The sequence below is a fragment of the Triturus cristatus genome, chromosome 5_2 (assembly GCF_964204655.1).
Source record: "Triturus cristatus chromosome 5_2, aTriCri1.1, whole genome shotgun sequence".
In the NCBI taxonomy this organism is placed as follows: domain Eukaryota; kingdom Metazoa; phylum Chordata; class Amphibia; order Caudata; family Salamandridae; genus Triturus; species Triturus cristatus.
In genome coordinates, this window is record NC_140588.1 from 555,175,086 (window position 1) to 555,197,358 (window position 22,273).

Below are 22,273 nucleotides of genomic sequence, written 5' to 3' on the forward strand. Positions count from 1 at the left end.
TAATATCACATATCTAATACCGGTAGGGTGAAAAATTAATTTATTGATTATTCTCTAAAAGTTTACTAGATGTGAGCAAATAATAGAATTTTTACAATACCTGGAAACTAAATGGCTCAAAATAATGAGAGATTTTACAAACTCACTCTGGTTTCTCAAACTCATCACAGGGGCCTGATGCACGACATTACTTTTTAAAATCTTACTGTTATTGATAAGGGGAAAAAGGAACTTTTTAATTGCAAAGCATTCATTAAAACAAAACTTGAGGAGCCAAACTTTGTATTACGGTGACCGAAGATGTGCAGTTTGAATAATAATCTTGAAATTCAGACGTACAAAGATTTTACACACTGATTTTCAACAGTAATTCCACAACCAATAAAGTTGAATCTTTTGAAAGACATGTCAAAGGTGTGAATCTGAAATTCACTTTCAAAGAAATTCACAATGAAATGCACTGTGTAAGTCCAGCATGTTGTCAGCTAAGAAATCAGCAAAAATGAACTATCTCATTACTGGCCATATAGATGAGAAAGGAAAATAAACTCATGTTTACAATGTGGATGTGAAAGAACAGTTTCTAGGTTCAGCTTCAATATTTATGTTTATGAATAATTGATATGTTCATATTGTCTAACAGCTATCTAGACGGATAAAGCTATGTATGCATCTATACATACTTATGCGTTCATACGCATCAGTATAAAACATTGATATTAGGTTTTTTCTAGACCAAATTCTAAAAAATGAGTTAAACAGTGAATCTCATAATTGTAGTAGGTCCCACCGAGATTTGAACTTGGATCGCTGGATTCAGAGTCCAGAGTGCTAACCATTACACCATGGAACCCTCTCACACAAGAGTGACTTTTCCATTGAGACAAAAGAGAGCGCATCAGTGATGGCCTTCTCTTATATTGATACAAAGATATCTCATTTGAATGGTCATAGTGGATAGAGCTTTAATGTGATTTGATTCTTTTCGCTATATTCTCTATAAAAGTGTTAAATATTCAAATGTTTATCAGAATATAAAAGTTATATCACAATGTTCATCTTTGCCTGTAGCATAATTAAACAGTCTACATTTCCAGACTACTGAAGCAATGTCTCTGTCTCCTGCATGGGTGGCTCCATAGAGCAATGGTTGGCAATTTGGACTTTGCATCCAATGATCCGATTTGAGACCTTGGAGGGACTTTTTTTATTACTCTTGAGCTTTTCCATTTCTTCATCTTTGTTCATTGATAGCTCAAATCCAACACCAGTAGGTTGAAAGAGTCAATTATTGAATGCTTTCAAAATGTCCATCAGCTTGAACAAGTTACATCAATACAAACTTTACAATACTTTGACATCAAATTTCTTCACAAAGTAGTTAGCCATTATAAAATCATATCCTGATTTTCTCAAACGCATTTCAGACGGGTGATTCACAGCATCACTTTTTTAAGCTTTCCTGCTATTGATAAGGCGAAAATAGCACATTTTGAATGAGAAGTTTTCTTCAATCAAACATAGAGGAACCCAAATGATGATCTCATTCAGCTAGTAAAAATGTTGTTTTATATTAGTATGGAAATCGTGAAAAGAAAATGTTTTTCATGCTGATTTACAACAGTTGATCTCCAATCGTAAAATATAAGCTTTTGGTCGGAGGCATCACAGGTACTGATCAAATTCTCATTTTTGAACTTTATTCACAAATCATATGATATGCTTTGTATACATCAACTGTATTGTTGGATCAATACTGAGTAAAAAGTGACTATCTCAATTTCAGGACATATAAAAGAGAAAGAAGTAGAAACTCATGTTTCAAATGCTGAGAGGCAACAACTGTTCATGATTTTCACCTCCACGAATTATATTTATTTTTATAATCTATATGTTTATATTTTCCTATAAATATACAGAGACATATAGCTATATATACAGAGATACATATGTACAGGTTGATTTTTACATGTTTATAAGTAAATGTGATGTTGTTCCAAATAAAACTTCTAAGAACTGAATGGAAAAGAAAATTGTAAAGTTCAGATAAGTCCCACTGAAATTTGTACTCAGATCCCTGTTTTCAGAGTCCAGAGTGCTAACCATGACACCATCCACCCTCCCCTACCAGGGTGAGCTTTCCATTTTGACAGAAGAGATTTGCCTCAGGGGGCAACTTATCTTTCATTGAAAAATATTATCTCACATAAAAACCACTGTTCAACAGAGTTATAACGTTATTTGAGTCTTTTGGGCAACATCCTTCCCCAACATAGTTCAATATGCAAAAGTTTACCAGAATAGGAAAGCAATCCAATTCAGTTTCTCTTTGACAGTAGAATATTAAAAACTTTGACATTTCCACATTGCTGCAGCAGTTTGCACTCCTTTCACATGGGAGGTTCCATGGTGTAATGGTTAGCACTTTGGACTTTGAATCCAATGATCCGAGTTCAAATCTCGGTGGGACCATTTTATGACTCTTGACCAAATCATTTTCTTTCAAGTGTATTCATTAATATCACATATCTAATACCGGTAGGGTGAAAAATTAATTTATTGATTATTCTCTAAAAGTTTACTAGATGTGAGCAAATAATAGAATTTTTACAATACCTGGAAACTAAATGGCTCAAAATAATGAGAGATTTTACAAACTCACTCTGGTTTCTCAAACTCACCACAGGGGCCTGATGCACGACATTACTTTTTAAAATCTTACTGTTATTGATAAGGGGAACAAGGAACTTTTTAATTGCAAAGCGTTCATTAAAACAAAACTTGAGGAGCCAAACTTTGTATTACGGTGACCGAAGATGTGCAGTTTGAATAATAATCTTGAAATTCAGACGTACAAAGATTTTACACACTGATTTTCAACAGTAATTCCACAACCAATAAAGTTGAATCTTTTGAAAGACATGTCAAAGGTGTGAATCTGAAATTCACTTTCAAAGAAATTCACAATGAAATGCACTGTGTAAGTCCAGCATGTTGTCAGCTAAGAAATCAGCAAAAATGAACTATCTCATTACTGGCCATATAGATGAGAAAGGAAAATAAACTCATGTTTACAATGTGGATGTGAAAGAACAGTTTCTAGGTTCAGCTTCAATATTTATGTTTATGAATAATTGATATGTTCATATTGTCTAACAGCTATCTAGACGGATAAAGCTATGTATGCATCTATACATACTTATGCGTTCATACGCATCAGTATAAAACATTGATATTAGGTTTTTTCTAGACCAAATTCTAAAAAATGAGTTAAACAGTGAATCTCATAATTGTAGTAGGTCCCACCGAGATTTGAACTCGGATCGCTGGATTCAGAGTCCAGAGTGCTAACCATTACACCATGGAACCCTCTCACACAAGAGTGACTTTTCCATTGAGACAAAAGAGAGCGCATCAGTGATGGCCTTCTCTTATATTGATACAAAGATATCTCATTTGAATGGTCATAGTGGATAGAGCTTTAATGTGATTTGATTCTTTTCGCTATATTCTCTATAAAAGTGTTAAATATTCAAATGTTTATCAGAATATAAAAGTTATATCACAATGTTCATCTTTGCCTGTAGCATAATTAAACAGTCTACATTTCCAGACTACAGAAGCAATGTCTCTGTCTCCTGCATGGGTGGCTCCATAGAGCAATGGTTGGCAATTTGGACTTTGCATCCAATGATCCGATTTGAGACCTTGGAGGGACTTTTTTTATTACTCTTGAGCTTTTCCATTTCTTCATCTTTGTTCATTGATAGCTCAAATCCAACACCAGTAGGTTGAAAGAGTCAATTATTGAATGCTTTCAAAATGTCCATCAGCTTGAACAAGTTACATCAATACAAACTTTACAATACTTTGACATCAAATTTCTTCACAAAGTAGTTAGCCATTATAAAATCATATCCTGATTTTCTCAAACGCATTTCAGACGGGTGATTCACAGCATCACTTTTTTAAGCTTTCCTGCTATTGATAAGGCGAAAATAGCACATTTTGAATGAGAAGTTTTCTTCAATCAAACATAGAGGAACCCAAATGATGATCTCATTCAGCTAGTAAAAATGTTGTTTTATATTAGTATGGAAATCGTGAAAAGAAAATGTTTTTCATGCTGATTTACAACAGTTGATCTCCAATCGTAAAATATAAGCTTTTGGTCGGAGGCATCACAGGTACTGATCAAATTCTCATTTTCGAACTTTATTCACAAATCATATGATATGCTTTGTATACATCAACTGTATTGTTGGATCAATAATGAGTAAAAAGTGACTATCTCAATTTCAGGACATATAAAAGAGAAAGAAGTAGAAACTCATGTTTCAAATGCTGAGAGGCAACAACTGTTCATGATTTTCACCTCCACGAATTATATTTATTTTTATAATCTATATGTTTATATTTTCCTATAAATATACAGAGACATATAGCTATATATACAGAGATACATATGTACAGGTTGATTTTTACATGTTTATAAGTAAATGTGATGTTGTTCCAAATAAAACTTCTAAGAACTGAATGGAAAAGAAAATTGTAAAGTTCAGATAAGTCCCACTGAAATTTGTACTCAGATCCCCGTTTTCAGAGTCCAGAGAGCTAACCATGACACCATCCACCCTCCCGTACCAGGGTGAGCTTTCCATTTTGACAGAAGAGATTTGCCTCAGGGGGCAACTTATCTTTCATTGAAAAATATTATCTCACGTAAAAACCACTGTTCAACAGATTTATAACGTTATTTGAGTCTTTTGGGCAACATCCTTCCCCAACATAGTTCAATATGCAAAAGTTTACCAGAATAGGAAAGCAATCCAATTCAGTTTCTCTTTGACAGTAGAATATTAAAAACTTTGACATTTCCACATTGCTGCAGCAGTTTGCGCTCCTTTCACATGGGAGGTTCCATGGTGTAATGGTTAGCACTTTGGACTTTGAATCCAATGATCCGAGTTCAAATCTCGGTGGGACCATTTTATGACTCTTGACCAAATCATTTTCTTTCAAGTGTATTCATTAATATCACATATCTAATACCGGTAGGGTGAAAAATTAATTTATTGATTATACTCTAAAAGTTTACTAGATGTGAGCAAATAATTGAATTTTTACAATACCTGGAAACTAAATGGCTCAAAATAATGAGAGATTTTACAAACTCACTCTGGTTTCTCAAACTCATCACAGGGGCCTGATGCACGACATTACTTTTTAAAATCTTACTGTTATTGATAAGGGGAACAAGGAACTTTTTAATTGCAAAGCGTTCATTAAAACAAAACTTGAGGAGCCAAACTTTGTATTACGGTGACCGAAGATGTGCAGTTTGAATAATAATCTTGAAATTCAGACGTACAAAGATTTTACACACTGATTTTCAACAGTAATTCCACAACCAATAAAGTTGAATCTTTTGAAAGACATGTCAAAGGTGTGAATCTGAAATTCACTTTCAAAGAAATTCACAATGAAATGCACTGTGTAAGTCCAGCATGTTGTCAGCTAAGAAATCAGCAAAAATGAACTATCTCATTACTGGCCATATAGATGAGAAAGGAAAATAAACTCATGTTTACAATGTGGATGTGAAAGAACAGTTTCTAGGTTCAGCTTCAATATTTATGTTTATGAATAATTGATATGTTCATATTGTCTAACAGCTATCTAGACGGATAAAGCTATGTATGCATCTATACATACTTATGCGTTCATACGCATCAGTATAAAACATTGATATTAGGTATTTTCTAGACCAAATTCTAAAAAATGAGTTAAACAGTGAATCTCATAATTGTAGTAGGTCCCACCGAGATTTGAACTCGGATCGCTGGATTCAGAGTCCAGAGTGCTAACCATTACACCATGGAACCCTCTCACACAAGAGTGACTTTTCCATTGAGACAAAAGAGAGCGCATCAGTGATGGCCTTCTCTTATATTGATACAAAGATATCTCATTTGAATGGTCATAGTGGATAGAGCTTTAATGTGATTTGATTCTTTTCGCTATATTCTCTATAAAAGTCTTAAATATTCAAATGTTTATCAGAATATAAAAGTTATATCACAATGTTCATCTTTGCCTGTAGCATAATTAAACAGTCTACATTTCCAGACTACAGAAGCAATGTCTCTGTCTCCTGCATGGGTGGCTCCATAGAGCAATGGTTGGCAATTTGGACTTTGCATCCAATGATCCGATTTGAGACCTTGGAGGGACTTTTTTTATTACTCTTGAGCTTTTCCATTTCTTCATCTTTGTTCATTGATAGCTCAAATCCAACACCAGTAGGTTGAAAGAGTCAATTATTGAATGCTTTCAAAATGTCCATCAGCTTGAACAAGTTACATCAATACAAACTTTACAATACTTTGACATCAAATTTCTTCACAAAGTAGTTAGCCATTATAAAATCATATCCTGATTTTCTCAAACGCATTTCAGACGGGTGATTCACAGCATCACTTTTTTAAGCTTTCCTGCTATTGATAAGGCGAAAATAGCACATTTTGAATGAGAAGTTTTCTTCAATCAAACATAGAGGAACCCAAATGATGATCTCATTCAGCTAGTAAAAATGTTGTTTTATATTAGTATGGAAATCGTGAAAAGAAAATGTTTTTCATGCTGATTTACAACAGTTGATCTCCAATCGTAAAATATAAGCTTTTGGTCGGAGGCATCACAGGTACTGATCAAATTCTCATTTTCGAACTTTATTCACAAATCATATGATATGCTTTGTATACATCAACTGTATTGTTGGATCAATAATGAGTAAAAAGTGACTATCTCAATTTCAGGACATATAAAAGAGAAAGAAGAAGAAACTCATGTTTCAAATGCTGAGAGGCAACAACTGTTCATGATTTTCACCTCCACTAATTATATTTATTTTTATAATCTATATGTTTATATTTTCCTATAAATATACAGAGACATATAGCTATATATACAGAGATACATATGTACAGGTTGATTTTTACATGTTTATAAGTAAATGTGATGTTGTTCCAAATAAAACTTCTAAGAACTGAATGGAAAAGAAAATTGTAAAGTTCAGATAAGTCCCACTGAAATTTGTACTCAGATCCCCGTTTTCAGAGTCCAGAGAGCTAACCATGACACCATCCACCCTCCCGTACCAGGGTGAGCTTTCCATTTTGACAGAAGAGATTTGCCTCAGGGGGCAACTTATCTTTCATTGAAAAATATTATCTCACGTAAAAACCACTGTTCAACAGATTTATAACGTTATTTGAGTCTTTTGGGCAACATCCTTCCCCAACATAGTTCAATATGCAAAAGTTTACCAGAATAGGAAAGCAATCCAATTCAGTTTCTCTTTGACAGTAGAATATTAAAAACTTTGACATTTCCACATTGCTGCAGCAGTTTGCGCTCCTTTCACATGGGAGGTTCCATGGTGTAATGGTTAGCACTTTGGACTTTGAATCCAATGATCCGAGTTCAAATCTCGGTGGGACCATTTTATGACTCTTAACCAAATCATTTTCTTTCAAGTGTATTCATTAATATCACATATCTAATACCGGTAGGGTGAAAAATTAATTTATTGATTATACTCTAAAAGTTTACTAGATGTGAGCAAATAATTGAATTTTTACAATACCTGGAAACTAAATGGCTCAAAATAATGAGAGATTTTACAAACTCACTCTGGTTTCTCAAACTCATCACAGGGGCCTGATGCACGACATTACTTTTTAAAATCTTACTGTTATTGATAAGGGGAACAAGGAACTTTTTAATTGCAAAGCGTTCATTAAAACAAAACTTGAGGAGCCAAACTTTGTATTACGGTGACCGAAGATGTGCAGTTTGAATAATAATCTTGAAATTCAGACGTACAAAGATTTTACACACTGATTTTCAACAGTAATTCCACAACCAATAAAGTTGAATCTTTTGAAAGACATGTCAAAGGTGTGAATCTGAAATTCACTTTCAAAGAAATTCACAATGAAATGCACTGTGTAAGTCCAGCATGTTGTCAGCTAAGAAATCAGCAAAAATGAACTATCTCATTACTGGCCATATAGATGAGAAAGGAAAATAAACTCATGTTTACAATGTGGATGTGAAAGAACAGTTTCTAGGTTCAGCTTCAATATTTATGTTTATGAATAATTGATATGTTCATATTGTCTAACAGCTATCTAGACGGATAAAGCTATGTATGCATCTATACATACTTATGCGTTCATACGCATCAGTATAAAACATTGATATTAGGTATTTTCTAGACCAAATTCTAAAAAATGAGTTAAACAGTGAATCTCATAATTGTAGTAGGTCCCACCGAGATTTGAACTCGGATCGCTGGATTCAGAGTCCAGAGTGCTAACCATTACACCATGGAACCCTCTCACACAAGAGTGACTTTTCCATTGAGACAAAAGAGAGCGCATCAGTGATGGCCTTCTCTTATATTGATACAAAGATATCTCATTTGAATGGTCATAGTGGATAGAGCTTTAATGTGATTTGATTCTTTTCGCTATATTCTCTATAAAAGTCTTAAATATTCAAATGTTTATCAGAATATAAAAGTTATATCACAATGTTCATCTTTGCCTGTAGCATAATTAAACAGTCTACATTTCCAGACTACAGAAGCAATGTCTCTGTCTCCTGCATGGGTGGCTCCATAGAGCAATGGTTGGCAATTTGGACTTTGCATCCAATGATCCGATTTGAGACCTTGGAGGGACTTTTTTTATTACTCTTGAGCTTTTCCATTTCTTCATCTTTGTTCATTGATAGCTCAAATCCAACACCAGTAGGTTGAAAGAGTCAATTATTGAATGCTTTCAAAATGTCCATCAGCTTGAACAAGTTACATCAATACAAACTTTACAATACTTTGACATCAAATTTCTTCACAAAGTAGTTAGCCATTATAAAATCATATCCTGATTTTCTCAAACGCATTTCAGACGGGTGATTCACAGCATCACTTTTTTAAGCTTTCCTGCTATTGATAAGGCGAAAATAGCACATTTTGAATGAGAAGTTTTCTTCAATCAAACATAGAGGAACCCAAATGATGATCTCATTCAGCTAGTAAAAATGTTGTTTTATATTAGTATGGAAATCGTGAAAAGAAAATGTTTTTCATGCTGATTTACAACAGTTGATCTCCAATCGTAAAATATAAGCTTTTGGTCGGAGGCATCACAGGTACTGATCAAATTCTCATTTTCGAACTTTATTCACAAATCATATGATATGCTTTGTATACATCAACTGTATTGTTGGATCAATAATGAGTAAAAAGTGACTATCTCAATTTCAGGACATATAAAAGAGAAAGAAGTAGAAACTCATGTTTCAAATGCTGAGAGGCAACAACTGTTCATGATTTTCACCTCCACTAATTATATTTATTTTTATAATCTATATGTTTATATTTTCCTATAAATATACAGAGACATATAGCTATATATACAGAGATACATATGTACAGGTTGATTTTTACATGTTTATAAGTAAATGTGATGTTGTTCCAAATAAAACTTCTAAGAACTGAATGGAAAAGAAAATTGTAAAGTTCAGATAAGTCCCACTGAAATTTGTACTCAGATCCCCGTTTTCAGAGTCCAGAGAGCTAACCATGACACCATCCACCCTCCCGTACCAGGGTGAGCTTTCCATTTTGACAGAAGAGATTTGCCTCAGGGGGCAACTTATCTTTCATTGAAAAATATTATCTCACGTAAAAACCACTGTTCAACAGATTTATAACGTTATTTGAGTCTTTTGGGCAACATCCTTCCCCAACATAGTTCAATATGCAAAAGTTTACCAGAATAGGAAAGCAATCCAATTCAGTTTCTCTTTGACAGTAGAATATTAAAAACTTTGACATTTCCACATTGCTGCAGCAGTTTGCGCTCCTTTCACATGGGAGGTTCCATGGTGTAATGGTTAGCACTTTGGACTTTGAATCCAATGATCCGAGTTCAAATCTCGGTGGGACCATTTTATGACTCTTGACCAAATCATTTTCTTTCAAGTGTATTCATTAATATCACATATCTAATACCGGTAGGGTGAAAAATTAATTTATTGATTATACTCTAAAAGTTTACTAGATGTGAGCAAATAATTGAATTTTTACAATACCTGGAAACTAAATGGCTCAAAATAATGAGAGATTTTACAAACTCACTCTGGTTTCTCAAACTCATCACAGGGGCCTGATGCACGACATTACTTTTTAAAATCTTACTGTTATTGATAAGGGGAACAAGGAACTTTTTAATTGCAAAGCGTTCATTAAAACAAAACTTGAGGAGCCAAACTTTGTATTACGGTGACCGAAGATGTGCAGTTTGAATAATAATCTTGAAATTCAGACGTACAAAGATTTTACACACTGATTTTCAACAGTAATTCCACAACCAATAAAGTTGAATCTTTTGAAAGACATGTCAAAGGTGTGAATCTGAAATTCACTTTCAAAGAAATTCACAATGAAATGCACTGTGTAAGTCCAGCATGTTGTCAGCTAAGAAATCAGCAAAAATGAACTATCTCATTACTGGCCATATAGATGAGAAAGGAAAATAAACTCATGTTTACAATGTGGATGTGAAAGAACAGTTTCTAGGTTCAGCTTCAATATTTATGTTTATGAATAATTGATATGTTCATATTGTCTAACAGCTATCTAGACGGATAAAGCTATGTATGCATCTATACATACTTATGCGTTCATACGCATCAGTATAAAACATTGATATTAGGTATTTTCTAGACCAAATTCTAAAAAATGAGTTAAACAGTGAATCTCATAATTGTAGTAGGTCCCACCGAGATTTGAACTCGGATCGCTGGATTCAGAGTCCAGAGTGCTAACCATTACACCATGGAACCCTCTCACACAAGAGTGACTTTTCCATTGAGACAAAAGAGAGCGCATCAGTGATGGCCTTCTCTTATATTGATACAAAGATATCTCATTTGAATGGTCATAGTGGATAGAGCTTTAATGTGATTTGATTCTTTTCGCTATATTCTCTATAAAAGTCTTAAATATTCAAATGTTTATCAGAATATAAAAGTTATATCACAATGTTCATCTTTGCCTGTAGCATAATTAAACAGTCTACATTTCCAGACTACAGAAGCAATGTCTCTGTCTCCTGCATGGGTGGCTCCATAGAGCAATGGTTGGCAATTTGGACTTTGCATCCAATGATCCGATTTGAGACCTTGGAGGGACTTTTTTTATTACTCTTGAGCTTTTCCATTTCTTCATCTTTGTTCATTGATAGCTCAAATCCAACACCAGTAGGTTGAAAGAGTCAATTATTGAATGCTTTCAAAATGTCCATCAGCTTGAACAAGTTACATCAATACAAACTTTACAATACTTTGACATCAAATTTCTTCACAAAGTAGTTAGCCATTATAAAATCATATCCTGATTTTCTCAAACGCATTTCAGACGGGTGATTCACAGCATCACTTTTTTAAGCTTTCCTGCTATTGATAAGGCGAAAATAGCACATTTTGAATGAGAAGTTTTCTTCAATCAAACATAGAGGAACCCAAATGATGATCTCATTCAGCTAGTAAAAAGGTTGTTTTATATTAGTATGGAAATCGTGAAAAGAAAATGTTTTTCATGCTGATTTACAACAGTTGATCTCCAATCGTAAAATATAAGCTTTTGGTCGGAGGCATCACAGGTACTGATCAAATTCTCATTTTCGAACTTTATTCACAAATCATATGATATGCTTTGTATACATCAACTGTATTGTTGGATCAATAATGAGTAAAAAGTGACTATCTCAATTTCAGGACATATAAAAGAGAAAGAAGTAGAAACTCATGTTTCAAATGCTGAGAGGCAACAACTGTTCATGATTTTCACCTCCACTAATTATATTTATTTTTATAATCTATATGTTTATATTTTCCTATAAATATACAGAGACATATAGCTATATATACAGAGATACATATGTACAGGTTGATTTTTACATGTTTATAAGTAAATGTGATGTTGTTCCAAATAAAACTTCTAAGAACTGAATGGAAAAGAAAATTGTAAAGTTCAGATAAGTCCCACTGAAATTTGTACTCAGATCCCCGTTTTTAGAGTCCAGAGAGCTAACCATGACACCATCCACCCTCCCGTACCAGGGTGAGCTTTCCATTTTGACAGAAGAGATTTGCCTCAGGGGGCAACTTATCTTTCATTGAAAAATATTATCTCACGTAAAAACCACTGTTCAACAGATTTATAACGGTATTTGAGTCTTTTGGGCAACATCCTTCCCCAACATAGTTCAATATGCAAAAGTTTACCAGAATAGGAAAGCAATCCAATTCAGTTTCTCTTTGACAGTAGAATATTAAAAACTTTGACATTTCCACATTGCTGCAGCAGTTTGCGCTCCTTTCACATGGGAGGTTCCATGGTGTAATGGTTAGCACTTTGGACTTTGAATCCAATGATCCGAGTTCAAATCTCGGTGGGACCATTTTATGACTCTTGACCAAATCATTTTCTTTCAAGTGTATTCATTAATATCACATATCTAATACCGGTAGGGTGAAAAATTAATTTATTGATTATACTCTAAAAGTTTACTAGATGTGAGCAAATAATTGAATTTTTACAATACCTGGAAACTAAATGGCTCAAAATAATGAGAGATTTTACAAACTCACTCTTGTTTCTCAAACTCATCACAGGGGCCTGATGCACGACATTACTTTTTAAAATCTTACTGTTATTGATAAGGGGAACAAGGAACTTTTTAATTGCAAAGCGTTCATTAAAACAAAACTTGAGGAGCCAAACTTTGTATTACGGTGACCGAAGATGTGCAGTTTGAATAATAATCTTGAAATTCAGACGTACAAAGATTTTACACACTGATTTTCAACAGTAATTCCACAACCAATAAAGTTGAATCTTTTGAAAGACATGTCAAAGGTGTGAATCTGAAATTCACTTTCAAAGAAATTCACAATGAAATGCACTGTGTAAGTCCAGCATGTTGTCAGCTAAGAAATCAGCAAAAATGAACTATCTCATTACTGGCCATATAGATGAGAAAGGAAAATAAACTCATGTTTACAATGTGGATGTGAAAGAACAGTTTCTAGGTTCAGCTTCAATATTTATGTTTATGAATAATTGATATGTTCATATTGTCTAACAGCTATCTAGACGGATAAAGCTATGTATGCATCTATACATACTTATGCGTTCATACGCATCAGTATAAAACATTGATATTAGGTATTTTCTAGACCAAATTCTAAAAAATGAGTTAAACAGTGAATCTCATAATTGTAGTAGGTCCCACCGAGATTTGAACTCGGATCGCTGGATTCAGAGTCCAGAGTGCTAACCATTACACCATGGAACCCTCTCACACAAGAGTGACTTTTCCATTGAGACAAAAGAGAGCGCATCAGTGATGGCCTTCTCTTATATTGATACAAAGATATCTCATTTGAATGGTCATAGTGGATAGAGCTTTAATGTGATTTGATTCTTTTCGCTATATTCTCTATAAAAGTCTTAAATATTCAAATGTTTATCAGAATATAAAAGTTATATCACAATGTTCATCTTTGCCTGTAGCATAATTAAACAGTCTACATTTCCAGACTACAGAAGCAATGTCTCTGTCTCCTGCATGGGTGGCTCCATAGAGCAATGGTTGGCAATTTGGACTTTGCATCCAATGATCCGATTTGAGACCTTGGAGGGACTTTTTTTATTACTCTTGAGCTTTTCCATTTCTTCATCTTTGTTCATTGATAGCTCAAATCCAACACCAGTAGGTTGAAAGAGTCAATTATTGAATGCTTTCAAAATGTCCATCAGCTTGAACAAGTTACATCAATACAAACTTTACAATACTTTGACATCAAATTTCTTCACAAAGTAGTTAGCCATTATAAAATCATATCCTGATTTTCTCAAACGCATTTCAGACGGGTGATTCACAGCATCACTTTTTTAAGCTTTCCTGCTATTGATAAGGCGAAAATAGCACATTTTGAATGAGAAGTTTTCTTCAATCAAACATAGAGGAACCCAAATGATGATCTCATTCAGCTAGTAAAAATGTTGTTTTATATTAGTATGGAAATCGTGAAAAGAAAATGTTTTTCATGCTGATTTACAACAGTTGATCTCCAATCGTAAAATATAAGCTTTTGGTCGGAGGCATCACAGGTACTGATCAAATTCTCATTTTCGAACTTTATTCACAAATCATATGATATGCTTTGTATACATCAACTGTATTGTTGGATCAATAATGAGTAAAAAGTGACTATCTCAATTTCAGGACATATAAAAGAGAAAGAAGTAGAAACTCATGTTTCAAATGCTGAGAGGCAACAACTGTTCATGATTTTCACCTCCACTAATTATATTTATTTTTATAATCTATATGTTTATATTTTCCTATAAATATACAGAGACATATAGCTATATATACAGAGATACATATGTACAGGTTGATTTTTACATGTTTATAAGTAAATGTGATGTTGTTCCAAATAAAACTTCTAAGAACTGAATGGAAAAGAAAATTGTAAAGTTCAGATAAGTCCCACTGAAATTTGTACTCAGATCCCCGTTTTCAGAGTCCAGAGAGCTAACCATGACACCATCCACCCTCCCGTACCAGGGTGAGCTTTCCATTTTGACAGAAGAGATTTGCCTCAGGGGGCAACTTATCTTTCATTGAAAAATATTATCTCACGTAAAAACCACTGTTCAACAGATTTATAACGGTATTTGAGTCTTTTGGGCAACATCCTTCCCCAACATAGTTCAATATGCAAAAGTTTACCAGAATAGGAAAGCAATCCAATTCAGTTTCTCTTTGACAGTAGAATATTAAAAACTTTGACATTTCCACATTGCTGCAGCAGTTTGCGCTCCTTTCACATGGGAGGTTCCATGGTGTAATGGTTAGCACTTTGGACTTTGAATCCAATGATCCGAGTTCAAATCTCGGTGGGACCATTTTATGACTCTTGACCAAATCATTTTCTTTCAAGTGTATTCATTAATATCACATATCTAATACCGGTAGGGTGAAAAATTAATTTATTGATTATACTCTAAAAGTTTACTAGATGTGAGCAAATAATAGAATTTTTACAATACCTGGAAACTAAATGGCTCAAAATAATGAGAGATTTTACAAACTCACTCTGGTTTCTCAAACTCATCACAGGGGCCTGATGCACGACATTACTTTTTAAAATCTTACTGTTATTGATAAGGGGAACAAGGAACTTTTTAATTGCAAAGCATTCATTAAAACAAAACTTGAGGAGCCAAACTTTGTATTACGGTGACCGAAGATGTGCAGTTTGAATAATAATCTTGAAATTCAGACGTACAAAGATTTTACACACTGATTTTCAACAGTAATTCCACAACCAATAAAGTTGAATCTTTTGAAAGACATGTCAAAGGTGTGAATCTGAAATTCACTTTCAAAGAAATTCACAATGAAATGCACTGTGTAAGTCCAGCATGTTGTCAGCTAAGAAATCAGCAAAAATGAACTATCTCATTACTGGCCATATAGATGAGAAAGGAAAATAAACTCATGTTTGCAATGTGGATGTGAAAGAACAGTTTCTAGGTTCAGCTTCAATATTTATGTTTATGAATAATTGATATGTTCATATTGTCTAACAGCTATCTAGACGGATAAAGCTATGTATGCATCTATACATACTTATGCGTTCATACGCATCAGTATAAAACATTGATATTAGGTTTTTTCTAGACCAAATTCTAAAAAATGAGTTAAACAGTGAATCTCATAATTGTAGTAGGTCCCACCGAGATTTGAACTCGGATCGCTGGATTCAGAGTCCAGAGTGCTAACCATTACACCATGGAACCCTCTCACACAAGAGTGACTTTTCCATTGAGACAAAAGAGAGCGCATCAGTGATGGCCTTCTCTTATATTGATACAAAGATATCTCATTTGAATGGTCATAGTGGATAGAGCTTTAATGTGATTTGATTCTTTTCGCTATATTCTCTATAAAAGTGTTAAATATTCAAATGTTTATCAGAATATAAAAGTTATATCACAATGTTCATCTTTGCCTGTAGCATAATTAAACAGTCTACATTTCCAGACTACTGAAGCAATGTCTCTGTCTCCTGCATGGGTGGCTCCATAGAGCAATGGTTGGCAATTTGGACTTTGCATCCAATGATCCGATTTGAGACCTTGGAGGGACTTTTTTTATTACTCTTGAGCTTTTCCATTTCTTCATCTTTGTTCATTGATAGCTCATATCCAACACCAGTAGGTTGAAAGAGTCAATTATTGAATGCTTTCAAAATGTCCATCAGCTTGAACAAGTTACATCAATACAAACTTTACAATACTTTGACATCAAATTTCTTCACAAAGTAGTTAGCCATTATAAAATCATATCCTGATTTTCTCAAACGCATTTCAGACGGGTGATTCACAGCATCACTTTTTTAAGCTTTCCTGCTATTGATAAGGCGAAAATAGCACATTTTGAATGAGAAGTTTTCTTCAATCAAACATAGAGGAACCCAAATGATGATCTCATTCAGCTAGTAAAAATGTTGTTTTATATTAGTATGGAAATCGTGAAAAGAAAATGTTTTTCATGCTGATTTACAACAGTTGATCTCCAATCGTAAAATATAAGCTTTTGGTCGGAGGCATCACAGGTACTGATCAAATTCTCATTTTTGAACTTTATTCACAAATCATATGATATGCTTTGTATACATCAACTGTATTGTTGGATCAATAATGACTAAAAAGTGACTATCTCAATTTCAGGACATATAAAAGAGAAAGAAGTAGAAACTCATGTTTCAAATGCTGAGAGGCAACAACTGTTCATGATTTTCACCTCCACTAATTATATTTATTTTTATAATCTATATGTTTATATTTTCCTATAAATATACAGAGACATATAGCTATATATACAGAGATACATATGTACAGGTTGATTTTTACATGTTTATAAGTAAATGTGATGTTGTTCCAAATAAAACTTCTAAGAACTGAATGGAAAAGAAAATTGTAAAGTTCAGATAAGTCCCACTGAAATTTGTACTCAGATCCCCGTTTTCAGAGTCCAGAGAGCTAACCATGACACCATCCACCCTCCCGTACCAGGGTGAGCTTTCCATTTTGACAGAAGAGATTTGCCTCAGGGGGCAACTTATCTTTCATTGAAAAATATTATCTCACGTAAAAACCACTGTTCAACAGATTTATAACGGTATTTGAGTCTTTTGGGCAACATCCTTCCCCAACATAGTTCAATATGCAAAAGTTTACCAGAATAGGAAAGCAATCCAATTCAGTTTCTCTTTGACAGTAGAATATTAAAAACTTTGACATTTCCACATTGCTGCAGCAGTTTGCGCTCCTTTCACATGGGAGGTTCCATGGTGTAATGGTTAGCACTTTGGACTTTGAATCCAATGATCCGAGTTCAAATCTCGGTGGGACCATTTTATGACTCTTGACCAAATCATTTTCTTTCAAGTGTATTCATTAATATCACATATCTAATACCGGTAGGGTGAAAAATTAATTTATTGATTATACTCTAAAAGTTTACTAGATGTGAGCAAATAATAGAATTTTTACAATACCTGGAAACTAAATGGCTCAAAATAATGAGAGATTTTACAAACTCACTCTGGTTTCTCAAACTCATCACAGGGGCCTGATGCACGACATTACTTTTTAAAATCTTACTGTTATTGATAAGGGGAACAAGGAACTTTTTAATTGCAAAGCATTCATTAAAACAAAACTTGAGGAGCCAAACTTTGTATTACGGTGACCGAAGATGTGCAGTTTGAATAATAATCTTGAAATTCAGACGTACAAAGATTTTACACACTGATTTTCAACAGTAATTCCACAACCAATAAAGTTGAATCTTTTGAAAGACATGTCAAAGGTGTGAATCTGAAATTCACTTTCAAAGAAATTCACAATGAAATGCACTGTGTAAGTCCAGCATGTTGTCAGCTAAGAAATCAGCAAAAATGAACTATCTCATTACTGGCCATATAGATGAGAAAGGAAAATAAACTCATGTTTACAATGTGGATGTGAAAGAACAGTTTCTAGGTTCAGCTTCAATATTTATGTTTATGAATAATTGATATGTTCATATTGTCTAACAGCTATCTAGACGGATAAAGCTATGTATGCATCTATACATACTTATGCGTTCATACGCATCAGTATAAAACATTGATATTAGGTTTTTTCTAGACCAAATTCTAAAAAATGAGTTAAACAGTGAATCTCATAATTGTAGTAGGTCCCACCGAGATTTGAACTCGGATCGCTGGATTCAGAGTCCAGAGTGCTAACCATTACACCATGGAACCCTCTCACACAAGAGTGACTTTTCCATTGAGACAAAAGAGAGCGCATCAGTGATGGCCTTCTCTTATATTGATACAAAGATATCTCATTTGAATGGTCATAGTGGATAGAGCTTTAATGTGATTTGATTCTTTTCGCTATATTCTCTATAAAAGTGTTAAATATTCAAATGTTTATCAGAATATAAAAGTTATATCACAATGTTCATCTTTGCCTGTAGCATAATTAAACAGTCTACATTTCCAGACTACTGAAGCAATGTCTCTGTCTCCTGCATGGGTGGCTCCATAGAGCAATGGTTGGCAATTTGGACTTTGCATCCAATGATCCGATTTGAGACCTTGGAGGGACTTTTTTTATTACTCTTGAGCTTTTCCATTTCTTCATCTTTGTTCAATGATAGCTCATATCCAACACCAGTAGGTTGAAAGAGTCAATTATTGAATGCTTTCAAAATGTCCATCAGCTTGAACAAGTTACATCAATACAAACTTTACAATACTTTGACATCAAATTTCTTCACAAAGTAGTTAGCCATTATAAAATCATATCCTGATTTTCTCAAACGCATTTCAGACGGGTGATTCACAGCATCACTTTTTTAAGCTTTCCTGCTATTGATAAGGCGAAAATAGCACATTTTGAATGAGAAGTTTTCTTCAATCAAACATAGAGGAACCCAAATGATGATCTCATTCAGCTAGTAAAAATGTTGTTTTATATTAGTATGGAAATCGTGAAAAGAAAATGTTTTTCATGCTGATTTACAACAGTTGATCTCCAATCGTAAAATATAAGCTTTTGGTCGGAGGCATCACAGGTACTGATCAAATTCTCATTTTTGAACTTTATTCACAAATCATATGATATGCTTTGTATACATCAACTGTATTGTTGGATCAATAATGACTAAAAAGTGACTATCTCAATTTCAGGACATATAAAAGAGAAAGAAGTAGAAACTCATGTTTCAAATGCTGAGAGGCAACAACTGTTCATGATTTTCACCTCCACTAATTATATTTATTTTTATAATCTATATGTTTATATTTTCCTATAAATATACAGAGACATATAGCTATATATACAGAGATACATATGTACAGGTTGATTTTTACATGTTTATAAGTAAATGTGATGCTGTTCCAAATAAAACTTCTAAGAACTGAATGGAAAAGAAAAGTGTAAAGTTCAGATAAGTCCCACTGAAATTTGTACTCAGATCCCCGTTTTCAGAGTCCAGAGAGCTAACCATGACACCATCCACCCTCCCGTACCAGGGTGAGCTTTCCATTTTGACAGAAGAGATTTGCCTCAGGGGGCAACTTATCTTTCATTGAAAAATATTATCTCACGTAAAAACCACTGTTCAACAGATTTATAACGGTATTTGAGTCTTTTGGGCAACATCCTTCCCCAACATAGTTCAATATGCAAAAGTTTACCAGAATAGGAAAGCAATCCAATTCAGTTTCTCTTTGACAGTAGAATATTAAAAACTTTGACATTTCCACATTGCTGCAGCAGTTTGCGCTCCTTTCACATGGGAGGTTCCATGGTGTAATGGTTAGCACTTTGGACTTTGAATCCAATGATCCGAGTTCAAATCTCGGTGGGACCATTTTATGACTCTTGACCAAATCATTTTCTTTCAAGTGTATTCATTAATATCACATATCTAATACCGGTAGGGTGAAAAATTAATTTATTGATTATACTCTAAAAGTTTACTAGATGTGAGCAAATAATAGAATTTTTACAATACCTGGAAACTAAATGGCTCAAAATAATGAGAGATTTTACAAACTCACTCTGGTTTCTCAAACTCATCACAGGGGCCTGATGCACGACATTACTTTTTAAAATCTTACTGTTATTGATAAGGGGAACAAGGAACTTTTTAATTGCAAAGCATTCATTAAAACAAAACTTGAGGAGCCAAACTTTGTATTACGGTGACCGAAGATGTGCAGTTTGAATAATAATCTTGAAATTCAGACGTACAGAGATTTTACACACTGATTTTCAACAGTAATTCCACAACCAATAAAGTTGAATCTTTTGAAAGACATGTCAAAGGTGTGAATCTGAAATTCACTTTCAAAGAAATTCACAATGAAATGCACTGTGTAAGTCCAGCATGTTGTCAGCTAAGAAATCAGCAAAAATGAACTATCTCATTACTGGCCATATAGATGAGAAAGGAAAATAAACTCATGTTTACAATGTGGATGTGAAAGAACAGTTTCTAGGTTCAGCTTCAATATTTATGTTTATGAATAATTGATATGTTCATATTGTCTAACAGCTATCTAGACGGATAAAGCTATGTATGCATCTATACATACTTATGCGTTCATACGCATCAGTATAAAACATTGATATTAGGTTTTTTCTAGACCAAATTCTAAAAAATGAGTTAAACAGTGAATCTCATAATTGTAGTAGGTCCCACCGAGATTTGAACTCGGATCGCTGGATTCAGAGTCCAGAGTGCTAACCATTACACCATGGAACCCTCTCACACAAGAGTGACTTTTCCATTGAGACAAAAGAGAGCGCATCAGTGATGGCCTTCTCTTATATTGATACAAAGATATCTCATTTGAATGGTCATAGTGGATAGAGCTTTAATGTGATTTGATTCTTTTCGCTATATTCTCTATAAAAGTGTTAAATATTCAAATGTTTATCAGAATATAAAAGTTATATCACAATGTTCATCTTTGCCTGTAGCATAATTAAACAGTCTACATTTCCAGACTACTGAAGCAATGTCTCTGTCTCCTGCATGGGTGGCTCCATAGAGCAATGGTTGGCAATTTGGACTTTGCATCCAATGATCCGATTTGAGACCTTGGAGGGACTTTTTTTATTACTCTTGAGCTTTTCCATTTCTTCATCTTTGTTCAATGATAGCTCATATCCAACACCAGTAGGTTGAAAGAGTCAATTATTGAATGCTTTCAAAATGTCCATCAGCTTGAACAAGTTACATCAATACAAACTTTACAATACTTTGACATCAAATTTCTTCACAAAGTAGTTAGCCATTATAAAATCATATCCTGATTTTCTCAAACGCATTTCAGACGGGTGATTCACAGCATCACTTTTTTAAGCTTTCCTGCTATTGATAAGGCGAAAATAGCACATTTTGAATGAGAAGTTTTCTTCAATCAAACATAGAGGAACCCAAATGATGATCTCATTCAGCTAGTAAAAATGTTGTTTTATATTAGTATGGAAATCGTGAAAAGAAAATGTTTTTCATGCTGATTTACAACAGTTGATCTCCAATCGTAAAATATAAGCTTTTGGTCGGAGGCATCACAGGTACTGATCAAATTCTCATTTTTGAACTTTATTCACAAATCATATGATATGCTTTGTATACATCAACTGTATTGTTGGATCAATAATGACTAAAAAGTGACTATCTCAATTTCAGGACATATAAAAGAGAAAGAAGTAGAAACTCATGTTTCAAATGCTGAGAGGCAACAACTGTTCATGATTTTCACCTCCACTAATTATATTTATTTTTATAATCTATATGTTTATATTTTCCTATAAATATACAGAGACATATAGCTATATATACAGAGATACATATGTACAGGTTGATTTTTACATGTTTATAAGTAAATGTGATGTTGTTCCAAATAAAACTTCTAAGAACTGAATGGAAAAGAAAAGTGTAAAGTTCAGATAAGTCCCACTGAAATTTGTACTCAGATCCCCGTTTTCAGAGTCCAGAGAGCTAACCATGACACCATCCACCCTCCCGTACCAGGGTGAGCTTTCCAT

The 22,273-nt window shown here is 33.8% G+C and overlaps 16 non-coding genes across 16 annotated transcripts; 8 read left to right on the forward strand and 8 right to left on the reverse strand.

Annotated features, from left to right (window-relative positions):
* Nucleotides 1-2,400: 2,400 nt before the first annotated feature.
* TRNAQ-UUG (transfer RNA glutamine (anticodon UUG)) lies at nucleotides 2,401-2,472 on the forward strand. The gene has a single exon. It is a non-coding gene; the product is annotated as a tRNA-Gln (tRNA).
* An 825-nt stretch (nucleotides 2,473-3,297) lies between these two features.
* On the reverse strand, nucleotides 3,298-3,369 carry TRNAQ-CUG (transfer RNA glutamine (anticodon CUG)). Its single transcript has one exon. It is a non-coding gene; the product is annotated as a tRNA-Gln (tRNA).
* Nucleotides 3,370-4,916: 1,547 nt separating this feature from the next.
* Nucleotides 4,917-4,988, forward strand: TRNAQ-UUG (transfer RNA glutamine (anticodon UUG)). Its single transcript has one exon. It is a non-coding gene; the product is annotated as a tRNA-Gln (tRNA).
* An 825-nt stretch (nucleotides 4,989-5,813) lies between these two features.
* On the reverse strand, nucleotides 5,814-5,885 carry TRNAQ-CUG (transfer RNA glutamine (anticodon CUG)). The gene has a single exon. It is a non-coding gene; the product is annotated as a tRNA-Gln (tRNA).
* A 1,547-nt stretch (nucleotides 5,886-7,432) lies between these two features.
* On the forward strand, nucleotides 7,433-7,504 carry TRNAQ-UUG (transfer RNA glutamine (anticodon UUG)). Its single transcript has one exon. It is a non-coding gene; the product is annotated as a tRNA-Gln (tRNA).
* An 825-nt stretch (nucleotides 7,505-8,329) lies between these two features.
* On the reverse strand, nucleotides 8,330-8,401 carry TRNAQ-CUG (transfer RNA glutamine (anticodon CUG)). Its single transcript has one exon. It is a non-coding gene; the product is annotated as a tRNA-Gln (tRNA).
* Nucleotides 8,402-9,948: 1,547 nt separating this feature from the next.
* TRNAQ-UUG (transfer RNA glutamine (anticodon UUG)) lies at nucleotides 9,949-10,020 on the forward strand. The gene has a single exon. It is a non-coding gene; the product is annotated as a tRNA-Gln (tRNA).
* An 825-nt stretch (nucleotides 10,021-10,845) lies between these two features.
* On the reverse strand, nucleotides 10,846-10,917 carry TRNAQ-CUG (transfer RNA glutamine (anticodon CUG)). The gene has a single exon. It is a non-coding gene; the product is annotated as a tRNA-Gln (tRNA).
* A 1,547-nt stretch (nucleotides 10,918-12,464) lies between these two features.
* Nucleotides 12,465-12,536, forward strand: TRNAQ-UUG (transfer RNA glutamine (anticodon UUG)). The gene has a single exon. It is a non-coding gene; the product is annotated as a tRNA-Gln (tRNA).
* Nucleotides 12,537-13,361: 825 nt separating this feature from the next.
* On the reverse strand, nucleotides 13,362-13,433 carry TRNAQ-CUG (transfer RNA glutamine (anticodon CUG)). The gene has a single exon. It is a non-coding gene; the product is annotated as a tRNA-Gln (tRNA).
* A 1,547-nt stretch (nucleotides 13,434-14,980) lies between these two features.
* On the forward strand, nucleotides 14,981-15,052 carry TRNAQ-UUG (transfer RNA glutamine (anticodon UUG)). The gene has a single exon. It is a non-coding gene; the product is annotated as a tRNA-Gln (tRNA).
* Nucleotides 15,053-15,877: 825 nt separating this feature from the next.
* TRNAQ-CUG (transfer RNA glutamine (anticodon CUG)) lies at nucleotides 15,878-15,949 on the reverse strand. The gene has a single exon. It is a non-coding gene; the product is annotated as a tRNA-Gln (tRNA).
* Nucleotides 15,950-17,496: 1,547 nt separating this feature from the next.
* On the forward strand, nucleotides 17,497-17,568 carry TRNAQ-UUG (transfer RNA glutamine (anticodon UUG)). Its single transcript has one exon. It is a non-coding gene; the product is annotated as a tRNA-Gln (tRNA).
* An 825-nt stretch (nucleotides 17,569-18,393) lies between these two features.
* TRNAQ-CUG (transfer RNA glutamine (anticodon CUG)) lies at nucleotides 18,394-18,465 on the reverse strand. The gene has a single exon. It is a non-coding gene; the product is annotated as a tRNA-Gln (tRNA).
* Nucleotides 18,466-20,012: 1,547 nt separating this feature from the next.
* TRNAQ-UUG (transfer RNA glutamine (anticodon UUG)) lies at nucleotides 20,013-20,084 on the forward strand. Its single transcript has one exon. It is a non-coding gene; the product is annotated as a tRNA-Gln (tRNA).
* An 825-nt stretch (nucleotides 20,085-20,909) lies between these two features.
* Nucleotides 20,910-20,981, reverse strand: TRNAQ-CUG (transfer RNA glutamine (anticodon CUG)). The gene has a single exon. It is a non-coding gene; the product is annotated as a tRNA-Gln (tRNA).
* Nucleotides 20,982-22,273: the final 1,292 nt, after the last annotated feature.